The sequence below is a fragment of the Mus pahari genome, chromosome 7 (genome assembly GCF_900095145.1).
Source record: "Mus pahari chromosome 7, PAHARI_EIJ_v1.1, whole genome shotgun sequence".
Classification (NCBI taxonomy): domain Eukaryota; kingdom Metazoa; phylum Chordata; class Mammalia; order Rodentia; family Muridae; genus Mus; species Mus pahari.
This window is the reverse complement of record NC_034596.1, coordinates 10,180,044-10,207,074: the sequence shown is the minus strand read 5'-3', so window position 1 is coordinate 10,207,074 and position 27,031 is coordinate 10,180,044. Positions and strand designations below refer to the sequence as shown.

The window sequence follows — 27,031 nt, the reverse complement described above, 5'->3', positions numbered from 1 at the left end:
ATCACAGTTGAACTTGAAGGATTAATAAGCCTCTTAAAGGTCACTCAAAGTAAAAGAGAGTTTCCCAGAAGAAGGAGTTCTTGCAAAGGGAGACATGGGCATGTCTATTTATTTATTTATTTATTTATTTATTTATTTATTTATTTATTTATTTATTTGAGACAGGGTTTCTCCGTATAGCCCTAGCTGTCCTGGAACTCACTTTGTAGACCAGGCTGGCCTCGAACTCAGAAATCTGCCTGCCTCTGCCTCCTGAGTGCTGGGATTAAAGGTGTGCACCACCACGCCCGGCTTCTTTGTCAATTTAAATGAGTTTTCACCCACTGACTAAATTAACTTACACTTCTGTCCTTTTTTATTTCCTTGCTATGTCCTTCAGTTAGTTTTTCTCCCAGTTTTCTGAATACTTTCATGTCTTAAGTTCCATGCTAGCTTACGTATTTTATACACAAGCATTTCAAATAAACAATGTCACCATGAGGTCACAGACCCACAAACTTTGACTGCTTGTCCTGATGGCATTTCATACAGCCACTAACATTCCTGCGCTGCTCTTAAAGCTGGTGGGAATATTAAATGGGTTTGTGTATACTCACTTACAAGCTATTCTTGGTTTTGTTTTGTTTGTTTATTTTAACCTAGAAAAAAAAAACGAGATAGAAGTTCTAGAATCTTCTCTAAAGAATATAATTTGTCAAAAATGCTATGGTACTCCATCTAGCAATCTTGATATTTGAATGACTTAAGTAGGAGAATTGTTGCAAGGTCAAGGTAAGCCTAGGTTACAGAGCCTGTTCCAGGTCTCCTTGGTCTACACAGTAACCCCCACCCAAGAAAATCTATATATAAACGTTGTTGAGAAGACGTTTCAGTTATTCTGAGGTGGTATCTGGAGTGATGAATATGATAACTAGCTTGAGTCAGTCGTTTTACATTGTATATATACACACATAGAATAGTATTTTATATCTCATAAATGCACCTTTATAATTAGTCACTATGCAGTACAATTTTAAGGAAAAGAAAAATGACCCCTCAATTGCTTCTGATCAGTTGAGGATTCATCTAGTATCTGTGAATAACAACAACCCCTTCCTCCTTATATCTTCCTGAGATCCTCCTTTATGCATAGCCCACCCCATCCTCGTTCCAAACATCCAACAGTAAGAGCTGCCAATTGAGCCGGGCATGGTGGTGCATGCCTTTAATCCCAGCACTTGGGAGGCAGAGACAGGCAGATTTCTGAGTTCGAGGCCAGCCTGGTCTACAGAGTGAGTTCCAGGACAGCCAGGGCTAAACAGAGAAACCCTGTCTCAAAAACCAAAAAAAAAAAAAAAAAAAAAAAAAAGCTGCAATTGATTTTTTTTTTTTTTTTGATATTAAGGAGTGGTGTCGTGTAAATGACACTCCTCAGTCAACATGAGGCTGTAATCAGTCCTGTATCCTCATGCACATAGCATCCATCTCTGGGCTACATATCTCTGCTCTAGCTCGTGGTCACTAGGGACACCTGCATTTGCATGCTGGAGGAGACAACAGTGGACTCCCTCACATTGTAGGAGTCTTGGACATTCCTATCTCACAACTGATCCTAAAGTTCTAAAGACCGGACATCTTTCAGACTCTGCAGGATGGTGTTTACTGCTGTCTAGAGCTGGTCACTGCCCACACACCTGTAACTCAATAAAAAAAAAATCACTTAATTTTAATTTTCATTAATGGACATAACATTGTAAATGAAGACTAGATTAAGATGCCATACGTAGGACACCCCACAACGCTGTGGAATTCAATGGAATTATTTCTGAAAAAAAAAAAAACCAATCAACAGCCTGCCTTCTGAGAACAAACAACTAAAGTCAAATCTACAAAGTACACGTGCGCATTTTTTTTCCTAAGCACAAGAGCAATGTAATTTATATAAAACTGAATGTTGTCACCAGTGGGCCCTCGGGGACTCAACAAGCTGGTTGGTCTGGTTAAAGCTGAGAAATAGCATCCTGACCTCTTCAGTTAATACAAACTGCAGTGCTTCGGCTGTTCTCCAAGGAGACACTAGACCGCCTCAGTGGGGAAAAATCGACAAAAGAGGGGGCATTACTTTGAATATCCTCCTAAACGGTCTCCCTGGCTAACAAAAGCGACTTATCCAGACCTGACTTCAGTCACCGGCCCATCAGGAGAAACTGAAAGAACTAGCCTAGCCCTCGGGGATGCCTGACAGCGCAATGCGCACTGCGGCCTGGGAGCGCAGGGCGGGCGCCCGCCAGATTGGCTCTGCGCTCGGCTCCGCTCCGCAGGGCGCCTTGTCTGAGCCCCCGGTTTCCACTGTCATCCACACCTGGCGAAAAGCTCTGCAGGGAGGGGATGGCCACTACCTCTGTCCTAGAATTCCCGAAGGTGCGTTATCTGTCTTTGGCACCTTTTTTAGGAGTCTGTCCTGGAAAGAGTATTCATTCCTGAGTTAGGCGAGGTTAGCTTTGAACACGCTTAGCGCCATGGCCTGAGACCCCCCTCCCAACTTCTCTGGCCAGATTCTCTCCGCTTGCTCGGCCTTAGCAGATTCAAACGCATTCCAAACTGCTCTCCCGATTTGGAGCCCGCAGCCGCTTGGCAACCAGTTTAGAGCTGGTTGGCCACCAGGGGCGCTCTAGGAACTGCAGTTTCTTTGAACGTACGAAGGTGTGTAAAGACCGTGGGCAAAATGCAGAGCACCAGGATAAAGGAAAATACTGATTTTCATTAGGTTCCCAGACCTTCCTTCCCTGGAAAATGAAGTTCCCACATGAATGAAACTCTAGAGGGATTTTCGTAAATGCCATCAACCCGGGAAACACGGGGCAGTGCCTGCTAGTGGGTACTCCAGAGAAAAACCGGAAAGTAAAGGAAACCATAGATAGAGAACCCCATCAGTTGGGAGCATTTGAGAATTTGTCCTTGCTTTCCAGGTAGAGAAGCCACCAGTATTTACTAGGCACTACTCTTTGCCAAGTTTTCTAGGCTTTGGCAAGCCAATGGGCAGCGGGGTAGAACTGGCAGACGAAAGCCATTTAGGGAGAGGGAGAGGACCTTATGGATGAGAAAGGTGAAACCCCGAACCTTCAATCTGAATCTGAAGGGTTATTGGCTACTTTCTCTCCACACCTAACCCTTGTCCAATGCAAAGAGAATATTCAGTATGTATGTGCTTTGTGTACAAAGATGGCACTTTTCAGCATTTGTGGATATTCACCACGAGAGTTCAGCTCTCTTTAACACAAATAGCTCCTACATGGCCCAGCCACCAGGCACTTGGCTCCCATTCTCCAGTCATTCTCTCAGTGGTGCAAGGATCGGTGCTTATGGCCCACCTGGAAGCCTTCTCCCGCGATTTCTGCAGCTCTCTTCACAGTCTGACAAGAGGCGGCCAAAGGCCAAGCTAAAACTGAGAGCGGCGAGGAAAACAAGCCCACGTGTTCTTGTCTCCTCTGGCATAGCTTTCAGTTCCCTTGGCCCCAGAATCTCAGGGCGTGGTGAATGAATACCATCCGCCCTACCTCATGCCAGTCCTGGTGCAGGGGCTGCAGTTAGCCGGGCTCCTTTTCCCAATCTCCTTTAGAATGTCTGCTAAAATCCAGAGCCTAGGAATCTGCAAAAACTCCGAGCCCTGCATCTGAGCATGCGCCATCGCCAAGCGGCTTTCGGTCACAACTCTCCAGGCTGGGCTGCGGAGCGGCGGGAGGAGGGTGGAGAGAGAAACGAGGGGGCGGGAGGAGTAGAGAGGTGGAGGCTCGCGCGCTTGCGCACGCAGCTCCAGGGACCCTAGGTTTTCTATGGGATTCCCAATCTGCAGCAGAGATTCACCCGAGCGTGTTGCAGCGGCCGCTGGGCTTGCAGGGCGCAATCCAAGAGGGATTTAAGCATCCCGGAGCTCCTAGAAAAGGAGCGAGAGAGAACCACTCACAGAGACGGTTTAGCCGTTAGCCTGAATTAAATATATATATATTTTTGAAAGAACTGTTGAGTTTTATCATTTTCCTTAAGTGACGGTGCACAGCGCTATAACTGTAAGTGGAAAATATAATCTTCGTTGCATTTTTTGCATGTGTAGCGCAGCCGATTATCAAGAGATGCTTTGGCTATTGTCATGTATTTTGCTTTGCATAGATGCGACTAAATGCATGGTGACAGTTGCCTTGGTTAACGTTAGTGGGTCGGAATGTGCTGCTGGTTCATAGGGGATCTTTTGGGATAATGCGGTGGGGGGAAGGAATGTTTATATGCGGCGTGTTCAGGGGACTTAGGCTAGATTTAAGACAGGTGAGACTAGGTGCTTTTTTAGTATAAAACTACAAATAGTTGGATTTTCTTATCGGACTTGAGTAGCTAATTAAACGATTGTGAAGTGTCCCAGTTGCTGATAAAACTATTGAGCGGTTGCAGTTAAGTACCAACCTGTCATACGTGGGATTGGTGCACCATTTTTTTTTTCACGGTGGAGAAACACAAAAGGTGTTTGCTAAGTAAAACTGAGTGGACAAGGCTGGTGTGGGCATCACCATTGGTTGCTATGCAGGATGCTAGTGTTTAAAACCCAAGGAGTTAGGCGCACAAGTATATTGTTAATACTTGGAAAATGCTATTTTTTTTTCTTTTCTCTATTCGTCGCAATGATTAATTGTTAAGAAAAGGGAAAGCTGTTGTACAGCATCTTTGATTTTGAACACAGTCGAGAGTGGCTGGATGAGGACCTAACTAGCTACCTGACTCTGCATTCCGCACTTGCCTTCCGGAATGCAGGGCTGGGCACTGCACACCCCTTGGCATGTTGCATTTGGTAATGCTGCTTTAAAGGAGAAAAGGTCGTTCTGTGTTTTTAACTTAAATTGGGTTGTTTCGAGCTCGGAAAGTGGAAGAAGGGTCTTCACAAGGTCAAACAATGTTGTGGGGGGGGATAGATTACGGAAGAATACCCTCCAGGGTGTGAGAATGTGTAAGGGGAGGGGGTAGAGGTGTGGGGATGGTTCTCCGAGGCAAGGAGAGGGAGAGAGCTCATCTCCACACGAATGTACTCAGTGAGATGCCAGAGTGGGAATCCATTTTTCCAGAGTTGTCCTCCTGTCCATATTTTGGAGACTAAAATGAGATGGAATTGCTGGTGGGTGTGGAAGGCACAAAGTACAGTCTCTAAACCGCGTCCCACTTGAAGGCACGAGAAGCCAGGGAGTTTTATTTCTACATTATTATTTTTTTTCTTAATTCAAAAGAATTCTAGGCTGAGACAAATTTAAAATGAAACTTGTGCAAACTCATTTTAGCCCTTTATCATTTAAAGTGTTTCCATCTGCGTGTGGCGTGGGGGTGGGGTCTGCATCATTGTAGACCTTAATCACCAGTGTCTTCTCACCCAGATTGGAGAGCTAAATAACCCCAGAAAAATGCTGCATTGAAGCAGATTGGCAGAATGGTGTGAGGCAGTCAAGAGAAGAGGGGCTGCTGTGTACTGGATTTCCACAGAAAAGTCAATCTGATCTCTGGGATGAAAATAAATAAATATGCCCCTAACCGGGAGAAAGAAACATATTACGCACCTTTTGATGGTTTGATCAGTAGAGTCATTTTCAGCCCCTCAAAGGAATATGTGATTTACTTCAATGCATAAATTTTGGGATAGAAAATTCGAGAATAGCCTCTCCCTGGAAATCCAAAGTAGACATCACACAGCATCTCCCCTTCTTTACTCTGGGGCAGAAAGACCAGCCGTGGTCACATTTGAGCCATACTCGTTGCCATCGCTGAGTTGGCATCGGTTCAGTGACCTGTGTATGTGTGGCTCTGCATTGATAAGCAGGTAGCAGAGGAAATGGGGGAGTCACGAATCAATGATCATTGATGCTGGGTCTCAGATTCTCTGGCTCCTACAGATTTGGAAATGAGGCCCAGATTCATGCAACTAGATAAAACCAATTAACTTCCAGTCTATGGGACAAATAAAAAGTCAGGTTGGGTGCAAATATTCTCTTCTCTGATATATATATATATATATATATATATATATATATATATATATATATATTATCACCAGAACTATGAATATTTATCATACTCTCACACTATCAGGAGGGGCTTTTACACACTCATTTGCATCTTTTTCCATTACCCCTCATCTCTAATGAACCCACCTCATTGGGTTATGTTTGTTTTCTTTTTAATTTTTAGTCTGCTCTCCCTGTGCATCTCAGTCAATTTATCTAAGACCTTTAGTGTTTCTGGGAGGCATCAGCAAACCAGAAGCAAGGGTAGCTCCTGGATGAGACCCACCTGAGGTGGATCCATTTCTCCTGGCTCCACTCCCAGAATCCCTCAGGGGCTGCAAGCTACAGAGATACTGCAGGTGCCATCCCCACCCCTCTGCCAGTCTAGCCTCCTCCTGAGCTGCTGCAGCTGCACGAATGGGGATGTTGTGGAGCAAAGAAGCTGCAGGATAAACATACAGTGGACTCTGCCAGCTCCCATGACTCCTGGAAGGCAGAAGCCAAATCAGAGATGTGCACCTCCAGGCTGTATGGAAATCCTCCAGGGGAAGTCACCTGCAGTGAGGTGGGGCAGAAATGCTATTGGGAGAATGCTTAGTGGGGTTAGAGAGGAGGGTAATGAGGCTTCATGACCCCTTTGGAGCTTTTCAAGCATGCATACGCACACAGCTTTTCTTTTGGGTGGTACGTTCTTCCTTCTTACGCAGCTTTCTTTACGCGTTAGCTGAACTAGAGCTATAGCACATACATGGCCTGCTTCATCCTCCCCCACCCCCCACCTTCTCTGGTCTCTTCCTTATCCTTTGCTTTCTCAATCCCTCCCCCCAAAATTTTCTCTTTTTTTCTTTTTCATCCATAAAAATATTTCTAGAGTGCCTACCCACACAGTTCCATGCCTTTAAAAGATAATCTTGGCCCTCCTGTTCTTTCTCCAAAAATATAATCTCCCAGACACTCGGGAAGACAGCTACAACCACCACAAATGTCTCCAGGAGGCAATGCCAGCTATTCCTATCCCCCAAATGATGAAGCATGGGGGTGAGGCTCTGCAAGGTGGAGCAGGGCAGAGGAAGGTCTTGGTGGTGCTTTTCCATTCACAAAAGGAGCTAAACAGTCTTAGATGTTGTTTAATCTGAGGTAGCAAGGGCTCCCAGCATATGCACCAAGTGACAGCATCTTACCCCTCCTTTCCTGATAAACATCTTCTAAAAGGGGATGAGCTCTGTCCTGGATATCTTCTGTACATGTATATATATATATATATATATATATATATATATATATATATATTCTCAGTTAATTAGCCGTGATGTTGGAGTTTTGTCCCAGGCTGTTCTGGATGCCAGGTAGCCTCAATGGAGACCCAGAGACTTGTGGCTGCTGAGGACCTTGCTTTGGTTGGCTATCTGTGAGCATGTTCTGTAATTGAAAAAGGTGCCCAGGAATATGAATAACCTTCCTTAGAGGATTTTCTGTATACAGTAGCATGATCAGGAGGGTTGTGTTTAATGGAATTGTATACACGTGTGAATTCTGAGTAGTTCAGAGGGACTCCCATAGGAGTTTTGTAGAATGGCATACAGCATCAGTACCAGCAGCAAGCCTGTAATTTCTTATTGCCAAGCCCAGTATGTTAATGCCATTCCAGAAGATCGTTTTCATCATACAGAGTGGTTTCTGTGCACCTCCAATTTGTGATATTGGGAATGTGAGACAATTGTTTTTACAGAGGGAATTGAGTTCATGGGGGCTGCTTAAGAATGGTTCAGTTGGTGAAGTGCTTGCGTGCAAATATGACACTCCACATTCAAACCCTAACACCCACATGGAAACCTGGGAATAATGGTGTCTGCTTACAATCCCAGAAGTGGGGTGGCAGAGACAGGCTGATCCTTGCAACTCACTGACTTGCCATCTCGGCCTAGTAAGGGAGCCCCAGATCCCAGGGAGAGACCCCATCTCAAAAACAAAAACAAACAGCAAGCAACAATGAAAGAGAGATCGAGCTTGATGTATGGCCTCCATGACTTCCATACTTGCGAGCAGACATGGACACTCACACATGCATGTGCATACACACAAAGAAGGGAACATAGTCAACAAATCTAAGGTTCGACATTGTCTATCTCAGCTATATGTAATAGGTATGTCATTAATTCGTTTTAAAAAAATGCATAATTCCAAAGAATGATAGCTGTTTCTATTTCTCTCATAGTTATCTAGTTTGTTCCTCCAACATAAATAAGTAGATGGTATTTAAGAAAAACTCTCACCTTCAAGACTTTATGAACAGTATGAAATCAAGGTGTTAGTGAGCTTTATAGTATTTCTACAATACCTACATATATTTCATAGCAGAAACTCAAATGTTTGTTAATTGAATATTTGCACATAACTTTCAATTACAGTAAGTAAATAATTTCTGTGAAGACCATATGCACAATTAAATCTGTTTTAAGTATCTTTAGGGAGCTGGGGAGATGACTCAGTTGGGAAAGTGCCTGCTGCCAAAGCATAAGACCAGAGTTGGATCCTTAGCACCCATATAAAAGCTAGGTACAGTGGCATACATCCATCACCCTAGCACTGATGAGGGCAGCAATAGGCAGATCTCTGGAGCTGACTGACCAGCAAGCTTAGTCAGTCGACTCTGGGACCAGTGAAAGGTCTTATCTCAAACAAGAAGATGGAGGGCAGTAGAGGAAGATGTCCAATGTTAACCTGATATCCACACATACATGTTCTCCTGAACACAGGTACCTTCATGTGCATACACACAAACAAACAGGAATACAAGCATCACACACACACACACACACACACACACACACACACAATTAATACATTTTTACTAAAATTAAATACTATATACTAAGTTTACCTTTACTAAATATATTAAATATTTCATAAGGTTTTTTTTTCCAAAGTAGAATACTGGGCTAGAGAGATGTCTCAGCCATTAAAAGCTAGGTTCACAACCTAAAAGACAAGGGTAACATGTCAGTCCACTCTTTTATGGATTTTTCTTTCCATTTATTGAAAATGGATTTTTTTTTCTCACATAATATGTCCTAATTACAGTTTCCCCTCCTTCTACATTTCCCAGTTCCTCTCCCCTCCCCGTTCCATCTGGATCCATGCCATTTATGGCTCTCATTAGAAAACAAACAAGTTTCTAAGGGATACCAATAAAATAAAATATAATAAGGTAGTATAAAAACTGATTATTAATAAACAGAAAGTTTAATTATATTGTCTATATACTAGACTTGACATTGTCAAGTCATCAAGGAAAGATAAACCTAGACAATGACAGCTATGCACTGTATTTATGGTCTTTGAAGCTATGGAATTATGTTAGTATGTTCCCACCGTGAAGGAACCACAACACTGCATTTCCCATTTACGGTTTGCTTCTAATGATGATGGCTTTGCATTCTTGGTTCAATTCACTGAGAACTTTACTAGGTGAAGGATCTTGGCGATGCATTAAAAACTACTTAATGAATGAAACAAAAAATGGAATAGCAAATTACTTAAGAATCTTCAAGGAGATTTGACGCTTTAATAATAAGGGGCCTGTGAATACATTACACAGGTGCTTTATAAGCACGAGCTACCTTAATGCACACAAACCAGGTAAGTTTCTTTTTCTGGGTGTTTCCATCGCCTTGACTCAGTACCAACCTTACAGAGATGATCTAATAAGTAACCACCAATTGTTTACTTTTGATAAAGCATATAACAATGGCCATTATTTCCTATGACTTGTTGGAGAATATCTGGGTGAACATTTTATACCCTTTCGTTCAAATTACAATTAAGACCTAGAGTGCTCTCATCCACCAAGTGGATCTCCATCACAAGATAGATAATACAATAATTGCTAGCCTTTTTAAAAATAGAAATTGGGTCTCTTTTAATTAAAGATATTTCATTTTAGAGCCAGACAGTGGTGGTACACACCTTTAATCCCAGCCCTAGGGAGGCAGAGGTAGATGGATCATTGAGTTTCAAGCCAGTCTGGTCTACAGACAGAGTTCCAGGACAGCCAGGATTATGCAGAGAAACCTTGTCTAGAAGAAAACAATCATTTTTAAAAATATTTCTGATAAAATACAATGTTTTAACAGAACAGTTGGAAATATTACCAGTTATTATGAGCCCATAGACAAAACTTTATTTTTCTCAAATATTGCTCATGGAAGTACCTTCCTAGATGTAAAAACTACTTCTGTTTACTTACTATGTCTTAGGCTCTTAAAGACCTAAATTTTTTAAAGAACTGGGTATAAATAGATTCTTTTTTTCCACATTGTTAACAGGTTGAATTTATTTCAAAGCCTAGGTAAAATTTCATTAAGGCAAAAATAAGACCCTAATATGTCTGTTGTTTCATATGTTGGAATGATTTTTAAAGTTGGTGGTTTCTTTTTTTGTTTGTTTGTTTTGTTTTGTTTCGAGACAGGGTTTCTCTGTGTAGTCCTGGCTGACCTGGAACTCACTTTGTAAACCAGGCTGGCCTCGAACTCAGGAATCCGCCTGCCTCTGCCTCCCGAGTGCTGGAATTAAAGGCGTGCACCACCACGCCCAGCTAAGTTGGTGGTTTCTTAAACAATAGGCTTTGTGTTATAGGATTCTCTGGTGTTTTAGATTTGGGCCTGGTTGTATTAATTTGTTGCATGCATATGCTTGTTTCTGATTTCCTGAGATCCAGTATTTAAATTATAAGTAAAATGTCCCAAGGAAGACTTAATCAAGCATTATCAACAGTGTTGAGATGCTTATTAATGTAATATTTTACTTTTAAGCATCATCTGGTATTGTTCACATCTGACTCTTCAGTAAGAACTTCTGCTTGTTGGAATTTAATTAGGTTTTTGGAGGTCATGAAAAACTTGGCTCATTTTAAATTTTCAAATGTTATTGTAATTTTTACATAAGGTGTTTGATGTTTGTTTTCTTTCTCATATAGGAAATTTTATGAAAAGCTAAAATGTGAAATCAGTTTAATTTGCTGATATACAATTCTTAGTTTTTCTTTAAATGATCATATAAGTATCATAGCTCCAAGGGAGATGAAAATCAACCTTTTAATCATCCATCAGTTTAAGCAGTATTGGGGAAACTCCTCACTAACACTTCACTTGGCTTTAAAACAAAAAAAAAAGTCAAGAATATTCAGGGGGGTGTGGTAGCCCAAGCATATAATCTCAACGACTTGAGAAACTAAGGAAGGAAGACCACACGCCCACACGCTCAAAGCCTGGAGCTGGCTCTGGAAAGTACATGCTATGTAAGATAGAGAGAAATTTAGGAAGACACCAACATCAACCTCTGTATCACACACAGACACACATACACACACACACACACACACACACACACACACACAGAGAGAGAGAGAGAATCACAGAAACACACATGTAGACACATGTGTCAGCACACATCCATGAACACATTCAAATACATAAACACACACACACACACACACACACACACACACACACACACACACACCTCATATAGCTACAGAGTACAATCAGAGCCAGCCTAGGCAACCTAGTAAGACTTTGCCTCAAAATATAAGAAGGGGGGGGTTGGGTATAACATAAAATCCTAAATTCAATCCCAAGTACTGGAGGAAAAAGAAAATCTTCAAACCAGATGCAGCCAGATAAAACCCAATATTTTATTGGGTCTATGACCTTCTATAAATTGGTTAATCCCTTGGATTAATCATTTTCTACAGTAATTTACAGCCCTCTTGAATACAAAATAGACCATGTATATAACATAAAGGCTCATTGCTGAAAATATGTAACCTATGAGATATACCCTTTGAAAGCTTCCTTTTCATTGTGAATTAATGCAGTTTTGGTCGCTGTAGCAACATTTAGATACCTGTAGAACAACCGCAAATAAGATCCTGTGACAACCCTCAAGAAACCATGCCTAGAAGAGAAGCAGACAGATGCAATTCAGTATGTCAAGTGAAATAACAAGCTGGCATGGTCCAGCCATGAGAACGTACACCTGTAACCCCAGTATGTGCGAAGTGGAGACATGAGGCTGAGTGGCACAAGGCCAGCCTGGACTACACAACATCCTGTCTTTAAAAGAAAGAAAGAAGAACAAAAATGATTTTTGAGGCATGGGAGGAGAATCTCCGAAAGAAAGAGATGCCTTCATGAGAACCTCGAAGCCCCAGTTTCTCTCAGTCCTTTTATAGATGCACCCTCATTAGTTTCTCTTCACCACCCCACCATAGAATACCTACATATGGCTGAGGACTGCAAAGGCAGCATCACTGGTTTCCTTACTGAACGCATTTGAAGCTCATCTATGGATTACTATACAATGTAGGCAACTAGCACGGCCTTTGTCCTCCCTTATCACCCTACACTGAATTTAGTAAAAACAGCTCAAGAGCCCTGCCTTGTTAAAGGATTAAATGGTATACTCCAATACTGCTATCCTTCACTACCTTCCGAAACACACCCTCCTCACACCCACCCCGTTACTCCAGCTCACCCCATGACTAATCTTTCAACCTGAATCTGTGGGAGGAGACTTTTAGATTCTACTCTTTCATTCTTTTCTCTCAGGGCTTTTACAGTTTAAAAGAAAATCTGAGCAGCTTTTTCCTACCAAACCAAAAACTTATTTGCATATTTTTCTAGACACACACACACACACACTCTATAACCAACCTTACTGTTTTTAACAGTTCTAAGAGCTGTGTTCCTTTTCTTCTAATTCCCACTCTATTTACTGGGGAATTTAAGTGATTTCTAGTCTGCAGACATAAGAAACATCTTTTTCTCCCTTTAAGCAAATGTTGGTCCTCCATTTTGAGGCCTCCATACATAGTACAAGGAGTTCGACGTGAATATAAAGTGGGATTTTTGGTTTCAATCTTTTGTGCTGATTTTCTTAGTTGTAAAAAAATAATTTCATATTACCTTATGAGAGTGCTGAGGTCAACCCTACAAATGTACACATAGCAACTGAAAAAGTTCAGCATCTCCTAAACAGTCCCTCCGCATGCCGACTTTCTTTGGGCCCCTCCCTTTGCTTTCTGCTCTCCTTCTCAGTCTGTACTTCATTATTTCTCCCACTGTAGCATAAGTGTATTCTGCTATATTTTTTCAAGTATGTCTGTTCTACTGAACCAGGCTGGGAGCAGAATTAAAGTTAACACACGCATATGCCAGGTACTGTCATGAATGCAACATTGGGAAAACCGTGCTAACCCAATTGGTGTCCTAGCTTAGAGCTGAGTTTCTGCATCCATTTGAGAAAAAAAAATCTCTTGTCTCAGTAAGACATACTTTGTACTACGGAATCCAAAGTTTCAGGGCGTAACTAATGGCTGACCAGCCCCCACTCCAGTGACTCAATGGTGTATTTAATGGTGTATCTTTCTTCCTGTTTTCTTCTAAGGTGCCTCTCACACCTGTACAACACTGCAGGATGCACCAGCATACTTCACCTCTTGTGCCAGCACTGTCTCAGTAATTTGCAGATGCTTGGTCTACCACAGAAATGCCTATGAAATAATACCAAGAAAATGGCAGAAATGGAGGCCGTAATGATGCATTGCAGAATTGCATGTCAGGGTTAGACTCCAAAAGCCTTCTGTTGCTGAGGGTTGTAGAAGTGTAGTCCAATGTAAATAGGCCATCAGCAAAGGGCAGTTCTCAAACAGAGGTGACAGAGAAACATACACACATACAGGTAGGTCAACACATACATACATACATACTACATACATACATGGTACACCCTCAGTATCTCCACTGTAGATTATTTACTAAATTTTTAAGCAAAACACTTTAGCAATGGGGCTGGAGAGATATCTTAGCTGTTAAGACAACTTACTGCTCTTGCAAAAGTTTCAGGTTCAATTCACATGGTAGCTCATAATTGTCCATAGTAGCTCCATTTCCAAGAAATCAGATCCCCTCTTCTGACAGTGGGCACTAAGCATGAACATGGTACACATACATACATGCAGGCAGCACTTACACACATGAAATAAAAATCAGTTAATCTTAGAAGCTATTTTAGAGCAATTGATAGATAACAAATCAGTGCTCATGGAAATCCCATGAAGATGGCATCTATTGAAAGGTCCCCATTTTGCATAGCTGGCAGTGGTGATGAAAAGCTGGTAGTAAGGACATAATAGACTTTATTTCTTGAAGATACCTTTTCAAGACTTTGATAGTTACTTTTCCTTGAAGACTTCTCTAGAAACATTTCTGGAGGGGAAACGATCTACTGCAGTCTATACTCAGCCACAGCTCAAATGTTCATATTAATCATAAGTGTATTTGGTCCTGTGGTCAAGGCCACTGAGTCTACTAAGCTTTGTGGAGCTATATTTCTAAGGCTGTTTGCAAAGAAATCTTTTTATTAGAATGTGCTTATTAGCATTTTGTTTTGTTTCTGAAGAACTCAGCCAGGAAACTTGCTTTAACGAGACCAGAAGGTGAACGAAGGGGTAAAGATAGCGTGGGGTCAGGACTAATTACAGGACTAATTAGAAATGTCTTTCTGATGTGAAAGCTATACTCCGGGCACCACAGGTGCAGCCTTAGAGAAGTAACTTCATGTCTCTGAGTTTTAATTTCCTCCGGTGAAAAATTTGACCCAGCCTGATTAATTAGGGGTTAGTGAGAGACTGACACATTTGTGAACACACTCTACACATTATACCCTGTGAAGAAAAGGAGATTATTATCACTTTGCTTTAGAATCTTAGCTTAACCTTGTTTTTTTCAAAAGATAACTCAAAAATCAAAATACTGATCTTGTGGAAAATGTAGACATGGAGATTATATCTGCTAAAATTGTCTTTCTGTCCCCTGTCCACCCCAACTGCTGGTCCATAGATAGACTATGTATGTCTATATGCATGCTATATAGACATATAGGTGTATGTATATAGATAGATAGATAGATAGATAGATAGATGGATAGATATAGATAAAGATATAGATTAGATATAGATATAGATATAGATATAGATATATGTCACATAGCTTCAACCAGGTCTTCCTCTTTTTGGTTTTGTTTTGAAAGGAAGGAAGGAAGGAAGGAAGGAAGGAAGGAAGGAAGGAAGGAAGGGGAAGGGAAAGGAAGGGAAGGGAGAGGAAGGGAAGGGAAGGGAAGGGAAGGGAAGGGAAGGGAAGGGAAGGGAAGGGAAGAAGAAAGAAGGAGAAATCCACTCTGAGAATCCAGTGCCCTCTTCTGACCTCCATAGGGACCAGGTGCACACATGGCAAACAGAAATACATGAAGACAAAACATTCATACATATCTGAAGAAGAAAGACGAACTTACTAAAAGCTGACAGGAAAGCCTAACTCACCAAATGTTTGAGCAATATCTACCTCATCTCTATGAAATTTTCTATGTGGCTTAAGAACCTGAGCCCACAATCATTTCCTCGTAGAGAAAATGTCTTTACTTACAGATAGGCCTTTGTGGGAAGAAAGGCAGCCATGTTTCATGCCCACAGGCTAGTTCTACCAGGGACCATTCAGAAATAAGATTTTTCAACCCACTGAGGTAAGAGGCTGAGAGCTGTAAGTGCTCTTTCTTCTCTTAGATTCAGCATGCATATATAAACCTAAACCATGCAAGGACAGCACAGCTTCCAAGAGAAACAAAAGCCCTCTAGATGCCCACACCCACAAAGACTCTGTTGTAGTCAGGCTCTGTGCCTCCTAATGTAGTCAGGACAAGTTTCCTGTAAGGACAATGGAAGAGGATGCTCCTTAGCTGTCTATAGCACCAATAATTAAAATCTGAGCCTTTCTTAGGAACACTAGTCTAGGCTTGCTAACCGAAAGCATCTCTGTCTACTCTTGGATGATCTGGGCACATACTATAATCACTGTGCCTACAATTACTCTCCTTCAAAATTAGAAGATACTGGAGAAAAGAAACTATATATGATAAGCACCTGGCTGCTTTAGGTGACATGTCACCAGAGACCAGTAGAATAGGAGTTATTAGTAAGTTGATTTGCATTGCTTCTCATTCGGGTGTGTGTTATTCCTCACACACCTCAGAACAGTGAGAAATAGCATGGACCTGACTCCCAGGACACTAATGTCCAGGATGCTATGGAACGATCACTTAACATCTTGCCTGTTTCCTGTGTCAGCCACTTCTCTCACCTCCTGTGCAGAGCAAATGAAAGAAGAGAGCAAGGCCCATTTCTATTTCTTCTTCATGACTACATCAAAATTGACTGGGAGGCAGACATAGTGGTGTGCACATGATAGTGCACACCTGTAAAGCACACATGATGGTGCACAAACCTGTAAAGCACATATGATGGTGCACACATGTAAAGCACACATGATGGTGCACACCTTCAGGAGGCAGAGACAGGAAGATTCTGTTGAACGCTGCCTCATCTACATATCTACATACTGAATTCTAGGCCAGCTGGAACTACAAAATGAGACCATGTTTCAGAAAACCAAAAACAAATAAAATTATGCCGGAAAAAAAGAGACCAAACCAGATAGAAAGCACAAATTTATGTCTAAAGGATATTAAAGTTTTTAATTTCTAGAAACAACCACTTTTCTGATACCCCCAAAGAAACCTGAAAAAATCAAAGATCAGGAGCCAACAAGATGGCTAGTGGATGGAGGCACTCACTGCTAAGTCTGATAACCTGAGCTGAATCCCCACAGCCATTCCCCAACACACACATATGCAAATTTGTAATGAAGATAATTTTAGTATAAATACCAACCAATCCAAAATACTACCATAGGATAGGAAAGAAAAATCTGGTAGGATGTGTTTGCAACAATAACGAGAGAATAAAACTATGCATAAAACACAATCTATAAGCTGGTTTTGGCTCTAGGGAATAAGACAAAATGGTGTATGATTCTTAGAACAAAGCAACGTGGCAGAATTGCTGTCTGGAAACTAAAAACTGCCATGTGAACTGGGAAGGGTAATCATCGGAGGAAAGAAACCTGGACTGAGGTTACCTAGAACATTGGGGAAACTTGGAAAATTGACTCTCTTCCAAAGAGGTGTTGGTAGAAGATAGCATGCATAGAAGGTTTTGATGGTTCATCTTTGGCTGTGAGCCATGACTGAATTCATGTCAGTATTGGAAGCTTTCCTTGGGCCATACTTGGAGAGAAATGAGATAAGAAGTCATTTGTGTCTTGTCAGCTATTTTAAAAAGAACTTAGCTTGTGCCAGCAACTGTGCTGGGTATTTCTAACTCTGCACATGGTTTCCTTGATTCCGCCCCAGAAGATCTATCAGGTAAGTACTTTAAGGTAAGCTTCATTCTATAACTGAGAAAGTGTGTCTCAGGAAGGAAAAAGGTTGTCCAGGTTCGCATAGCTACTCAAATGAAGTCTTACTCAAACCTAAGGCTCTCTCTCTCAGCCCAATCCCCAGTCACACAACAGAAATGGTTTTTTTTTATGTTAAAAGTACACCTAGTAGCAGAAAATGACATTAGAAATCTCCATGTGCCCTTCGACTGGCTCTAAGGATCATTATCAAGAAGACGTGGTTTATCTTCTAGCATTCTCTATCCATCCCCTCCAATGGATTAGTTTCAATGCATGAAGGCATGCTATAATCTCATATATGAATATTTAAATGTCTATCTTTATGTTCTCCTTAAAACATCAACAGTACTTTTAACACGGGAGAAAAATTACCTAATGCAAGATACAAGAATGAGAAGAGTGACTAATATAAATCTCATTAGTACCCATATGGGTTATGTGAATCAGAATTCAAGTAGAGTCTACACATGCTAAAGCATTAACAGTCAGCAGCCTATTTTATCCAAAACAAAATTACTTTTCAACAGAGAGAAATACAGTGTAGATGGGAGTTTTTTGGCCATATATACAGCCCAGTCATTCTGAACAAGTTCTGTAAGGTTTGAAATACAAAAATTATACCCTGGGATTAATAGCAGGGACTACAACTGTATATTTGGGAATGCTATGGACAGCCTCTGGCATCTGTAAGGTTTTCAATGAATTCTGATTTCCTTTCTGAAGAGGAAAAGGGGAAAAATGTAAGAGTAGTCCAAGAAGCTTGAAGAAACTTCTTGGAGTACTTTGGCCACTGGTCCTTGGAGAGCATTCCCATTTTGTTTCTGGACCACAGTTGTGCCAAAGTGGCTAATGACTAATGGCTCTCAGTATTCCCCACCGTGTTTCAAGCTCTAAAGCATTTCCCATATAAAGAGGAAGCCTGTGACTTAAAATTATCTCAAGTTCAGAAACACAGCAATATTTAAAGAATGTTTAACCTCATATGAATTAAGTATTTAAAATTAGCACATGTCATTATATATTGTGATCAGAGGCTACAATTATATCTGAGAGGTAAACCGATAAAAAATAGACAATGGGGCTGTGCTGGTTCCTTTTGTGTTGCTGTAATAAAACACTGTGCTAAAAGGCCACTCGAGGAAGAGTTTATTTTGGCCTATAGCTACAGAGGCAGAGTCCATAATGGCAAGCGGGACATATGGCAGCAGGAACAGGAAGCTGAGAGTTCATTCACATCTTCAACCACAAGCATAAAGCAGAGAGTGAACTGAAAGTAGAGCATGGCTTTAAGGATTCTGAGCCCACCCCCAATGACATACTTCCTCCAGTAAGGCCACACCTCCCCCATAGTCTCACCAAATAGTGCTACCAACTGGGTGCCAAGCGTTCAAATGACTAAGCCTAAGGGAACATTTCTCATTTAATCAAGAGCCTATCTGATTCATGCCTGAGCTGACTTTTTATTTTACAAATTTGGGCAAAGCCATTCATTCTTCATTGGTTCAGTTTAAGGTATAAAATAGAAGTTCTGAATAAGAAAATCTTAATGATCAGATATCAATACATTTGGGGAGGGAAATGTAAGCATATGTTAGAACCAAGTTCAATTTGACCCTATCACTTAATGTGTATGTGGTCTCATGCAAAATAATTTAGTCTTTCTGGACAACAGTCTTCACATTTGTTAAATATAACTTATTTCATGATGTTATTTTTAAGATAAAAATAATATGCACTACATGCTTGGCAGAAGTCTAATCTTTTATTGCTACTTAATAGTAGTTATTGTTGTTTTTAGTAAAATTAGTATTAGCTACTTGTAATTTTTAAAATGTTTGTATTTATTCTTTGAGAATTTTGTGCAGTACATTTTGACTATTTCTTTCCCCTCCCCCACCTCCTCCCAGATCCTTCCCTACTTCCCTCTCTGCCCAACTTTGTTTCCTTACTCTCTTAAGCAGAGCAAGCAAGAACAATAGATACACCAAAACAAAACAGCCACAGAGTCCAGTTTATGTTTGCCAACTACACCTGGGGCCTACCCTGGAACCTAGTTTATAATAACAGTGCCACTTCATTGATTTTTTTTTTCTATCCTAGCAGCTACCTCCTTCAAATAGGTTCTCCGTTAGGAGTGGGACATTGTGTCCTCAACCTTCCTCCATGCTGAAGTATTATCTCACTTAAGCACGTGCGAGTCTTGTACATGCTGTCATGGTCATTATGAGTCTGTATGCTGTCTGACGTGTTATGTCTCAAAAATACTGCTTCTCGGGAGTCATACCTCTGGCTCTTTCAAATCTTCCCAATCCCTCTTCCAGAGGGGTCGTGAGGCTTGAGAGGGGAGTGAGAAAGTCTCTTCTTCACTGCGCTTTGTCCAGTTGTGGGTCTCTGTGGTTGTTACCATCTACTGCAAGAAGAGGCTCCACTGAGGAGGGCCAAGCTTCGCACTCAGCCTCTGAGTCACTCCCTAGACCAGGCCTTGCTTTAACCTTCCCTCAAGGATTTGTAGCTATAAAATCCTCCGGAGAGTGTCCATGTGATTTAAAACAAATTACTCTCTTTTGTGTTTTTTTTTTACTGAAATACATTTCTGGCATTTTTTTCTCCTTAGAAGTAAGCTTTATCAACAAACAAACAATAAACAAACACAGACATCTAAGTGGAAATCTTGGATACAGTGGGTAACAAATTTCATTACATCTCATGCCAACCCCAGTCCCGATTTGGTGGTCCCAAGAGAATCTTCCTGGATGGGAACTTTTCACACTCATCCAGCTAACATCATGTGCTTATACCATATGCCACAAAGTGAGCTGAGCCCCAGATACACAAATATACTCAGGATAAATCAGTAAACCTGGCATGATGGCATATGCATATATATTTGGGAGATGGGAACAGACGGATAAGCAGTTCAAGGCTAGCTTCGGCTACATGAGACCCTTCCTTTAAAACAAAGTGACAAATGACTATTTTTAAGGAGCCAAGTGAAATAGCTCTAATATTAAATTAGTATTGAAGAGGTAGTATTTTGGCCAAATAGAATAACTGAGTACTTTATTTCCATTTAAAAACATAGCATCAACCAGCACATGCTATAATCCCAAAACTGGACAGGCTGAGGCTGGGGAACTACCATGAGTTCTAGGCTAGCCTGGACTACACGAAGCATTCCAGAGTTACATTACAAGGCCCTGAATATAAATAAGCATAATAGCAGATGAGTCTTGGTTTTTTAAGTAGCTCCAGGTCGATACATTTAATAGCCCAAAGAAAAACTGGATTCTGACTTAGTTTCCATTTTAATATTTTGGTTATTCATTCATTCATTCATTCATTCATTTACACATTCATTTATTTATTTGAGATATTTATTTGAGATAGGATCCTATTCGACAGTCTCCAATTGCACAATTCTGTCTCAACTTCTCCAGTGCTGGGATTATAGAATCTTGCCAACATAACTTGCTTTCTATTGTAGTTACAGGTGAACTTTTTTGCTTTGCAGTATTTTTATTAATTTTGAGAATTCCATACCAGGTGTTTTTAATATATTCATATCCCCTTCCCAGTTATAAAACAGGGCCCGAAGCCAGTAAAACTCTAGCTTTTAGGGTCTCCTATTATTGTATCAGTTATTATAGAACTATGTTTATCAAATTAATCATTTCTAGGTACAATCTAATAAAAGAAAGTAAATTATAAAACTTCCACTTATCACTTCACCAATCAACTAGACCATTAAAAAGTGGCCGAGTTCTAGACTGCACAGTAGAGAGCAAATTCCGACTGTGAATCACAACAAAAGTTCAAACCCCAAAGTCACCAGCCCTTGGCTGCTCAGTACCCGTTTCTTTACCTGTAAAGTATGAATGATTAAATCTAGTCTTCGGTCTACCTGTAGATATCAAGGGAGGCTTCACAGGTGGTGAACCTACCACAACGTTATGATTATGATTATGTTTACAGTGCTGTACAAATGGGACTTGTAGGACTGACGTATTAAAACAGAGTTCTGAGACTCAACTCTCAGTTAATTCAGTGGGATGCTCATTCAAGATCTTATTCAATGCCTAAGCAACTATAGAATCGTAATAAATATACATTCAATGAATCATAGAATGCCAGATGGTCCCAAACCCTTATCTGAAGGAACAGGATGGTGGGAATTTCTGGGCATCCGCAGAAGATATTTCAGGGGGAAAAAAAAGAAGCATGCACCTGCTTTGTTTGTCACCTGGAGTCTGTGCTTGTCACACAAGCTTTCACCTTCGAGTGCTCAGGTGTTCCAAACACCCACAGCTAATCCCTCAAGAAAAGGAAACGATGGTGTCATCAAGCATGCCAAATCTATAAACATCCGTTTCCGAGTGTTATCTTTTTGCCAATGACCCCAGCAAGTACATTAAGTACATATGACATCACCCATGCTCAGTAGCAATCCACGAGATACCTGTTGCCCCTTTGCTGAGTGGAGAAATGGATACAGAAATCACGCAATTTGCCTAAAGCCCTGAAGCTTACAAGTGATAGCGCTAAATTCAAATCAGATGGGCTCACTTTCAGCTCACTCCACATTGCTTTTATTCTTCTGTTTACCATGTAGCTTTTGCATGAAGAACTAGCTTTCTGCTTTAGTTCTTTTAACATCTATTTAACATTCATCATCTGCAAGAGACTATCCCTCATAAAAAACAGTCTAGTAGGACATATAAAATAATTTTTTAAAAAGCATCCAATTATATATAAACTTAAGTGCCATGGAAGAAAACATGTGAGGTTGATAAGAAAATACAAGAGGGAGACCTATTTGTGGACAGCTGAAATAAGAGATTCCAGATTCCTGGGAAATCCACTGAGATTTGGGTTTCCAACTCCACCCCACCCCACCCCCCCTGGGATTGTCTAATACTTGTTTACAGTCTCCAGGCCTTATAAAGAGGACTGCTGTTGCATTTATCTCATTTCTCTCTGCGGACCCTGGATCTCCTTTGCAGGATTTAGCATCTCCCACTTTATTCCTCATCCATGAGGCCCCAAGTGACAGAGGACTGCAAAATTATTGATGTTGGTCAGTCTCCGAGGGATTCTCAGCCTCTGATGTGAGATCCTCCAGAATGGCTTCCAAACAAGAAAATCTACAAATATCTTTGTGTTGGCTGTTCCTCCCAATAGGCTCCTCCTCCTTCTTATTTGGTGTGGATCTCTGGGTTGTTAAATATGGCCACATACTTCTAAAATTTTCTACAAGAAACAGAGTGATGGCAAAGCAAAGACTGCAAGGGCACATAGAACTAAACTCACAAATATAAGCACACACACACACACACACACACACACACACAAACTTCCATAGTGTGAGGGTTATAGATGGGATGATGTCAGGATAAGGCATTAGCTTCATAACAGACAGACATCAGGGATACCATTATCTAAAGAGGGATCAGAAGGAAGCCATGAACAATAACATCAGGAAGAATTCTTCAGAGCCATAAGCTCCTACATAATGTTTTAATGCTATTAGACAAATTCTTGGTCTAATGTGATGAACATGGTATCACAGAAAGAAATATGAACTCTGTAATCAGACACAGGTCCTAATCCAGCTTTGCCACAAAACATTTTGAATTTAGGAGTCATTTTTCTTGTGAAATTCAAACAATGATCATTATATGACAGTATTCCTTTCATTGATATAAATATTGGCACATAGATATCATCTGGTGCCTTAACTTTAGAGGTGGTAGTTAACTATGGCTTTAATGGTAAGATCAGTAATATTAGGAAAGGCTAATTAATAACATCCAGTTCGCAAGTGACACCTTGTTATTGTGCAGATCTCAGAGCTGTTCAGGAGGTGGATGTTCATGGACTGTATTTATGGAAGAGAATATAAAGAGGAAGGGTATATTCATGGGCATGACAGTGGTGTGACTTCAGATAGAGTCCCTACTTGTGATTCTTAAAAATACACCCTAGAAGTGAACCCAAGGAATGCAGTCCTTTTATACTGCTCTAACGGGTTATCTTCAGAATGTGAAACTTGACTCCCACAGCACTTTCTCACCCAGCTGACAGGGTCAGTGATACCCCAACCTGCTCAATGGCTATAATTTTGACCTACTGAGGTTTTTCTCCAGTGTGCATTCATAGCTGGTGACACCAGTCTTCCCTGACTTAGTTGTACTTCTCAGGCTTCTGTAAGGTTTCAACTTTTTCACTCTCAATGTTAGCAGCTGATTGGAAGAATATATAGTGTCAAACATCTGTCATAAATCCAGCAACATATAAAATTAATTCTTGTTTTGAACAAGCATGGTGGTCACAACTGTAATGCCAGTACTCAGGAGACAGAGGCAGGAGGATTCATGTGGAGTCAATTCTACCCTGTATCAGGAAAAGAAATCCCACATTTAATAAGAACAATGATATTTTGTATGTGTTTGAAAACTATGCAATGATATAAAAAACTATACTAATCTATTTTCCAAGGTCCAGGATTTTCACATATTCATCAGTCCTTGGGAATAATCCAGTAGATTTCCCCACCTCCAGACTTTGTCTCAACAACACAAAAACAAATTATAATCTTCAAATGACTGTAAACACTTTTGTTTGATATAAGAACAGAGTTAATGTTAAGACTACAGAATTCTTTAGAAATCAAAGCCACAAATGTTTTCTCCCTGATGATAGCCTTCAGACAGGCACAAAGCTTATATATAAACAAGTATCCCTTCCTCCACTCCCATATAAGTTTAGCCCTAATGTTAGAACCAACATTCTGTCCCAAGTAAGTGGAAGTGTGTGTTAGTGGTCGTTCATTTACATCTTAGTGTTGTTCTGCAAAGAGGAGCAGCAAGGCCACCAGAAACAAATAGAACTTTGGATAATTTTTTGTGGAATCCAAGAAGTATCTTTATGTAAATATTTCATTTCAATTTTCTCTCTAGAATTATGTTCTGCATTCATTTATTGCTTTAAAGGACAGACTCTTATGAAGCTGGCCTCAAGTTCTTTTTGTAGGTGAGGATGCCCTTGAATTTCTGATCCTTCCACTTTTATCCTCTCAGTGCCAGGATTACAAGCATGCACTATGATGTGTGGTTTATGTGTTATGGAAGATTCAACATGGGGCCTCATGCAGGCTCTTCCATCATTTGACCAACTGAGCCTTTGTATCCACTCTTGATGAATGTTTCCATTTCATCTGATGTTCATTCCAAATTCTTAAAAGAGCATATCTATTTTTATCTCTCTTTAGAGAGTCCTTTCCATTCTCTGAGCTCCCCAATCTCATCAACTGGCCTGGGATGGGCCCCTCGTGTCAGTGACCCAACCTTGATCAAATTTAAGGGCATCTTGGTGTAAAAAAACACTTACCACTGCTTCCCCTGGACATGAAATATTGATAGAGCCTTTTTGATGAAAGAAGAAATGGGATATATTAATAACTGATATGTTCAATGCTTGGGAAAAGGGAGCAATCAGGAAGGTGAGATGAAGGGGGAAGAGAACTAACTGCTTCCTGACCAAGAATAGTTGAGACATTGTTGCACAATGCAAGAACCCAAAGCAAAGCCCAGCAGGAGGGCACTGGACTCTCCATCTAACACACTGCTTCTCAACCTCCATACTGCTGTGACCCTTTAATGCAGTTCATTATGTTGTGGTGACTTCCCCAACCATAAAATTATTTTCATGTTATTTTCATTGCTACTTTATAGCTATAATTTTGCTAATGTTATGAATCAAAATATAAGTATCTGATATGCAGGATATCTGATGTGTGACTGTGTGAGAGGGCCTTTCAACCTGCAAACATTGAGACCTGATGTTAGATTCCAACAGAAGAGGCCAATGAAGCTTTAAGAGAGTGGCTAATATGCTTGGTCATCCAGAAGCAGAGGATGAACCTGAACTGTTGGCTTGCTCGTTGAAACCAGATGTTAAGCTATGCCTAGCAGTACTTAGTACTGAATGCCTGATGCTGAGAGTGGAGATCATGAGTCAGTCAATCAATCAACTGTAAGACCATGGCAGCTAGACAGCTCTGAAAATCTGAAGGAACTAGGCAATTGTTGAACACTTAAGAATGGCAGGTTTTCAATCTGAGTTTATAATCTTAAAAAGCAACAGTTTCACTAAAAAATGTAACTTCTAGCAATAAAAAGAATATGAAAATGCATTTTAATGGAAAAATAAAAGTTGTCATCCTAATATTCAAGATTATAATTATTTGACCTCTTTCTATCTGGTCTTTAATCTATGTACCTAATTTCCTGCTAATATAGTAGGAACAAAATTGTGCATGGCAGCTCACTGCTGTAATTCAAGTTCAGACTGGGGATCTCTATAAGTTAAAGCTAGCCTGGCTTATAGAGCAAGACTATCTCAAAAAACAAGGATGAAATTCATAGCGGTGTGGCAGATAAACTTTATATTCCTTGTTAAAAATTTGTTTTGCTTGGCATGGTGGTACACACCTGTAATCTCAACACTTAAGAAGCAGAAAGAGGAGGGTCATGATTCAAGGTCAAATGTCAGATTGAGCATGAACCTGTCAAAATAGGAAGCACTAGAGGTACAGCTCCTTAGTAGAGTACTTTGTAGAATGTATAAGACACTGAGTCTTATCCTTAGTGTTGCCAATATATGGAGATATATAGATAGGTGGGTAGGGAGAGAGAGAGAGAGAGAGAGAGAGAGACAGAGAGACAGAGAGAGACAGAGACAGAGACACAGAGAGAGAGATAATATATACATAATATATAGTATGTATGTATGTATGTATGTATGTATGTATGCATGTGTTTTCCTGAGTCACTTTTATCTACCTTTTATTTACAAAGTCTGCTTAACTCAGGAAGCATCTCAGGCTTAGAAAGTATATTCAATAATGTAAAATAAAATTGAAAAGAAAAAAATTATGTAATGGCGAGTGCCTGCCTGTAATCCAGAACTAAGGATATGGAGGCAGGGGGTCCTGAGTTCAAAGTCACCCTTAACTATACAGCAAGCTCAAGGTCAACCTGAGCTGCAGAGACCCTGTCTCAGAACAGAAAGAAAGAAAGAAAGAAAGAAAGAAAGAAAGAAAGAAAGAAAGAAAGAAAGAAAGAAAAACCTTTCGACAACAAAAGAAAAAAAAGCAAAGCAAGGCTTTCTCCCACTTTGGTGCATTGCTGCTCTGCTCTAGCCCAAATCTCTAATTGTTAAATAGAAGTTTTCCTGCGTGGCCCATCAACCTCCTTTGTGTGTCTTCCCAGAGCCCTTCCAACCTAAAAGGCACTTTCAGAGTTACAAGGCACAAAAAAGCAGTGACTAGATAGCTGGCCAAAGATTGTGAGCCCTTTGGAGATAAAACAAATATGGACCAGTAAGACCTGTATCACACCATCTTATGAGGTTATTCAGGTGCCCTCTAAGAAATCATTCCATCACTCATGGTCCAGATTTTATAAGGACAACTACAGGTGACCACATGTTCATTTTATGTGCTCAGGTCAAAGGCAGGAATCCAGGAGGCTGAAGGGAGTACTCACTCCCCAATGTTATCACTTCTGTGTCGGAGCATCAAGGTTTCTCAAGTTTTACTTATTTAGTTACTTAAGTCCAAAACAAAATAAGAAAGAAAGAAAGAGAGAGGGGGGGGAGGGAGGGAGG

General features: G+C 40.6%; 1 protein-coding gene across 1 annotated transcript in view; it reads left to right on the top strand.

The window, feature by feature from the left end:
- The first annotated feature begins 3,752 nt into the window (after nt 1–3,752).
- Vsnl1 (visinin like 1) overlaps nt 3,753–27,031 on the top strand; it is a 110,647-nt gene continuing 87,368 nt past the window's right edge. Inside the window, exon 1 of the mRNA XM_021202088.1 lies at nt 3,753–4,046. The gene's annotated coding sequence lies outside the window, so the exon portion shown is untranslated. The remainder of the gene's footprint in view (nt 4,047–27,031) is intronic.